Source organism: Meriones unguiculatus, chromosome 3, assembly GCF_030254825.1.
Source record: "Meriones unguiculatus strain TT.TT164.6M chromosome 3, Bangor_MerUng_6.1, whole genome shotgun sequence".
In the NCBI taxonomy this organism is placed as follows: Eukaryota; Metazoa; Chordata; class Mammalia; order Rodentia; family Muridae; genus Meriones; species Meriones unguiculatus.
This window is the reverse complement of record NC_083351.1, coordinates 166,944,780-166,950,779: the sequence shown is the minus strand read 5'-3', so window position 1 is coordinate 166,950,779 and position 6,000 is coordinate 166,944,780. Positions and strand designations below refer to the sequence as shown.

Below are 6,000 nucleotides of genomic sequence, written 5' to 3'. Positions count from 1 at the left end.
CATCCTCAGTGAGCTATCCCAGTAGCAGAAAGACACACATGGTATATACTTACTTATAAGTGGATAATAGACATATAATATAAGATAATAATACTAAAATCTGTACACCTAAAGAAGCTAAGGAAGGAGGACCCTAGGAAAGATGATTAATCCTCATTTAGAAAGGCAAATTGGATTGACATTGGAAGAGGGAGGAAAAAGGGAACAGGACAGGAGCATTCCACAGAGGGCCTCTGAAAGATTCTACACAGCAGGGTATTAAAGAGATGCTGAGACTCATAGCCAAACTTTGGGCAGAGTGAAGGGGATTTTATGAAAGAAGGGGGAGATAGAAAGACCTGGAGGGGACTGGTGCTCCACAAGGAGAGCAACAGAACCACAAAATCTGGGCCCAGAGGGCTTTTCTGAGACTTATACTCCAACCACAAACCATTCATGGAGATAATCTTAGAACCCTTGCACAGATGTAGTCCATGGCATCTCATTCTTTAAATGGGCCTCCTAGTAAGAGGAACAAGGGCTCTCTCTGACATAAACTCAGTACCTGACTCTGTGACTACCTCCCCTGCTGGGTAGGGGGGCAGCCATACTAGGCCACATAGGAATAAAATGCTGGCAGTCCTGATGAGACCTAATAGGCTAGGGTCAGGTGGAAGGGGAGGCAGACCTCCCCTATCAGTGGACTAGGGAATGGGCAAGACAGGAGAAGAGGCAGGGAGGGCAGGACTGTGAGAGGACAAGGGGGAGGGCTACAGCTGGGATACAAAGTGAATAAATTGTAATAAATTAAAAAGTAATATTGAAAAGGGGGAAATATGGTTCCTATCATTCTGAGAAATAATCTATTGTATTTTGTTTGACTTTCTTCTATAAATTCTTATGGTTAACTATGGTAATAATTTTGAAAGGCACCCCTGACTCTGACGTAATTACAAACACATCATAGGTAAAACCACTTCAGAGTTCACTACCCACAATTCTTTTTCAACTATGGTTTTAATAATTGTTTGTTGCTGACAACAACAACAAAAAAAAAAAAAAAAAAAAAAACATGTTCTAGGTGTTCAATAAATAATTCATTGGAGAAGAAAACAATTGAGAAATATATCATTTTATTGATATCTTATTATACAGAAAAAAGGCATATAATGGCTAGGACAAGGGAGATTTTTCTTCTTATATACATCAATATAGAGACCACAACTGAAGACATAAAATAAACATCTTTTGTAAATAAAATATTTTCTGCAGGACAGGGACTTATGTGGTATCAGACACCTTTATATACACTATGGCTACTTCATAGAGTTTGGGAGTCCACAGGAATATGGTCCTAGAGACATGTGGCATGAGGGATGGATGTATTGGTTTATGGTTATAGTCTCACCCAAACAAGATCAAGGTTAGCCCGGAGTACATGAGGCTTTCAACTAAAAAGGAAACTAGGTTTTAAGACTGGAAGGAAAATAAGCATTGAAAAGCCTGTTCACTCTTCCCTGTGTTGTCTTCTCCTTCTCTTCAGTCCATTGTGCCTTATGGCCTGAGTGTACTGGATATTAATTGTCTGTGATCCATTAATACCCCCTTCATATTCACAGGAGCTGTGTCTATGTTGCTCACTTTAGCTTTAAGTTTTAGAGCATGTGAAAGAACCACACAAGACATTTGTAACTATTTTGCAGGCAGGAAAAGGACATGAATGAAAGAAGTGTCACCAAAATTGTCATTTTCATGGATGCCAAATTGGCCAGGACCTTTGTCTCACTCAATCTATATATATCAGTGTTTTTCCATCCATTGTGTCATGGAACCCTCCAGATCATGGCAATGAGGGTGATAACTGAAACAATAGCCAGGAGGTAGAACATCCAGGTTTACAGTTGCAGGACAAGGCCACTGGCTACCCTGTCCTGACAGAACTTACTTATAAAGGCAAAACTTTCTTTCTGACTCATCAAAACCCCTGTTCCCAAAGTCCCTTTGTTCTCAATGTTACAATGCTGTCTCCTATATCCAACTCAGCAAACATCATTTGGATTCTAAACTTGAACAGATCCTGAAGCCACAAGCTCTGGACATCCAAAATGAGAGATGTGTCCCAAGCCTTCCACTGCTTCAAATGCAGAAGTTAGGTTTCTCTATTCACCACTGCCTCCTCTGGAAAAGACACAGTCAGAATCCCACGCCATAGACACAGCGCTCTCCACATCGAGGGCACATATGTGTAGCAAATGAGATGCACTTGGGCTGCCGTATGGCCCTGAGTCTATCTATTTGCTCAGCACATAGTTGGGCAAATCTTTCTGTGGAGACATAACCAAAGTCATCATAGCACTAAAGAGGGGCAGGGTACTTTTCCACATTCATCTTGCTCAAGTTGGATGTGTGCTGCAAAAGGTTCCTCAGGATGGGCATGGAGAAGTCATTGCAATAGAAATTGACCTTGGCCAGCTGGGAGCTCTTGCTGAGGGCAGGTATGAGCACAGTGAGATGAGAGTCCTTCATCCTACAACATTTCAAGTCCAGGGACTGCAAAGTGTCTGCCACCTTCTCTAGGAGGACTTGGAGAGGCACAAGTTCCAAAGCCTTTAAGGGCACACCTTTCATTTCCAGATGTTTCAGCTCAAAGAGCTTTGAACACTCAGAGAAGTAGTTCAGGTCTACCTGTGAAATGTCACATTAAGTCATGGACAGGGTCTCCAATGGGGTCATCAGGCATCTAGGGATATAGACCAGGAGGTTAGTTCTGGAAAATGATGTTGGAGAGTATAGGATGGGATTTACACAGAGGTAGAAGCAGCCCAGTGACCCAAGGTAGATTCAAGGGCATCATTTTAGATGCTTCCTGTTGGAATCTCCTCTATCAAAACAAACTGACATTTCTTCTCTTGGCCTTACTCTCAAGCACAAAACCATTTCAGCCCATAAGCCCTGAAAACACACATACGGAGTTCCAAACCATGAAAGTCCTGGCAGGCTCTAGGGACACTTCTTGTGTGCTCACTGCACTCTATATTCCATCAATCTGCACAGTCACACTTGTAGTAATTTAACATCCTCACTATCCCCATTGTCCCAGGCACTCATCTCTACTTAAGCTCAAAACCTGTCACCCATGGGAAATTTGGGGAGGCTGATGCTGATCTCACAGACCTGAGTTCAGAGCTCACCTCAACCACTGTGCTTGTGAGTCCACCAATTCTTCACTACACTCTCCCCTTTCTGTTCCCTTTCCATTGGATTGGGTGGGCACCATTCCAAGAATTACATCCCATCCTTACTGAAGCTGACCTTCAGTCTTCTGATTCTTGATAGCTTACTTGACACACTGATTCAATATACATAGAAACAACATGTATCTTGTGTATTCTAGAGGCCTAAGTGTTTGTTCCCACTGATGTTCAGGCCTCATAAATGACTAATCCTTAAAACTAAATAGAAAGGTCAGCTCTGGTAGTTGACACAGCTCTCTATCCTTCCTTACCTGAGGAGCTGATTGATGCGGTCTCTGAGAAAGTAGACACTCTTTAAGGAGAGGTGCTGAAGACAGTTGAATCTGGAGAACTGAGAAATGAACCTGTTGATACACTTGTCTTCCCTGTCTGTTGTCCTGTTGCTAATCTTGAAGACATTCTTGGAGATGGGTGCCAGTAAGAGTTTGTGAAGATTTCTCATCTGGCCCAGGCAAGGAGCAAAGTCTGCCAGCATAAACACATTCTAGTGTGTGTTCAGTTCGAATTCTCGGATATGCTCTGGATGAAAAACATTCAGGACCTCTTTAATAATGTGGATAGGCTGAGCCCAGATAGTCATTTGTGGACAGCAGAACTGGATGGAGTCCTTTCTCTGCTGGGCCCACTGCAAGAAGCATGTTTGTTCTTCATCTACATGTGGCCTGAGGCAAAGGTCAGCTACCACCTTCAGGCGCCGCCTTAGTGCATATCTGGGAAGGACCTTCACTACTTGCTGCTCATCTGTGGTCTCTGCTGAGCAACCACCATCCTCCACACCAGCCCATATGCTCCAGAATTCATGGTGCTTCTTCCTCAGGTCAAGAACCTGAAGTTTTCCCCTCCTGTGGGTAAAACATGTCAAGTGTCAGCTACATGGCAAGACCCCACACTGACTCAGCATTTCCTCCACATCTCTAAACTCAGCTCTAACTCCTGCCAAGGTGGGTGTTTTTTCATCAGCCACTTGCCACCCTGCAGAAGCTTTCCCTTTGCTGCACAGATAGCCCTGGTAACTTTCCTTGATCTAAGTAACTCAGTTTCCCCTTAGTCCCATTACTCCTGATTGGGGCAGGCCAGGGATTGCTCATTTTCCTGTGTGGCTACATCTGCTCCAAGCTCTGATATAGGCAACAGTCCTTAGCACAAGCAAAGAACAGCTTCCAAAGGCCCTGTATCTCTATCCAATGATCAATCAGGAGCCTCTGATACTCTCAAGAAGAAGCCATTCTCCCTGACCCCACAATATCTTCCCTCTTATCCATAGGCTCCATTCCACAGAACTTGCTTATTGCTTACCTGGGGTGAAACTTTCTTTGCAGCCATGTATCTACTCCTGATAAAACTGCCTTGAAGGTTTCCAAGTAAGGGGTCTTCATCAATGCCCCCACAGGGAGACAGGGGAAAGGCCAGGCTGCCACCATTGCCTTCACAGTCGTAGTGTGTCTGCCAGTCAAGCCCTCCTTGAATAGTGCTGGCAAGAGCACCATGGGCAGTTTGTCCAGAGCTGACATGTCCAAGGTCTCATCTCTCAGCAGAGCCTGCCTTGCCAGCTTCAGAAGTGTGGGTGGTGTCTGAGCACTCATTCTGGAAGGTCTTCAGTCAGAACGATCCTGGGGAGGCATTTAGGTTAGAATACATTGTCACAATCCAGTTTAGAGAAGCCCCTCACCATTAGAAAAAACACTCAAGGTCAGAGTTACTGCTTTGATGATGGTGGAGACATCAGCTTAAGCCATTGTCCTCATAGGAGGTCTCAAAGTGAAACTCCCTCACTGAGAAACACACCCAAGATTATACATTTCCCAGTGTTCCATCCAACCCTTACCAATGCCCCACTCAATCACATCCCCATTGGGCAGGGGTCCCCTGTAGTCTGAAAGCTGAATACCATCTTTGTATGCAAACCAGACATAGATCATGTCTCAAGTCCTGGGACAACAGAACATGGGAAGTTGACACACCCATCCTACCCATAATTTTTCTAAAACATGGAAACCGCCTGTGAAAAAACTGAGAAGATCCTGGAAATGGGGTTGATACTCCATCCTGTATTAATTAAAGTTGTGTCAAGAATCTGAATTGAAATCTAAACCTTGTCTTTAGCAGGTTCATATGAGGAGACAGGAATGAAAAATACTTTCACAGAAAGCCATCAAAGAGAACTTTTCAACATTGCATGGTAAGGATACAGGAGTTTAACACTCTTCAGTAGATGGTTCCTGACTGGGGGCAGGTAGGGAAGAACTTGTGATTCTTCAAGAGGCTGGCCACCTGAACTTTGAGCATGTTCCAGTGAGTGTATTGGCCACACAAAGTGATTTTTTTTGATTGGTGGGACTTGGGGAGGTTGACCTGTGTGAACTGGGAAGTGAGTGTGCTCAGGGTTCAATGACTTGAAATTGCCCAATAATCAATAAAAATATTGCAAATTTTAAAAATAGTTTTAAATCATATACATCCAGAAAAAAGGCTTTAGAAACTTAAGTAAGTAAATAAATAAACAAATGAATAAATAAATGACTTCCCCATCTTGGGCCTAACCTCTCTGTTTCAGGAGCCCTGGTCCTTTGGATCAAAGTGACTTACCTCTTCTGAGCACTGATAAGCACAGGGTCTCTGGATCCCAGCAGAGCCAGGCTGTCAGAACAGTCTTCAAGTCACTGAGGGAATGACTCCTCTGTTTCCCATGAAGCCTTTATATACCACCCTGCCAGCCCCTCCCTATTTCAGCCCCACCTACCAACCACAAGCTGCCATCTGCTTGCAT

General features: G+C 43.8%; 1 pseudogene; it reads right to left on the bottom strand.

Annotated features, from left to right (window-relative positions):
* Positions 1–2,172: 2,172 nt before the first annotated feature.
* On the bottom strand, positions 2,173–4,816 carry LOC132652898 (PRAME family member 12-like; annotated as a pseudogene).
* Positions 4,817–6,000: the final 1,184 nt, after the last annotated feature.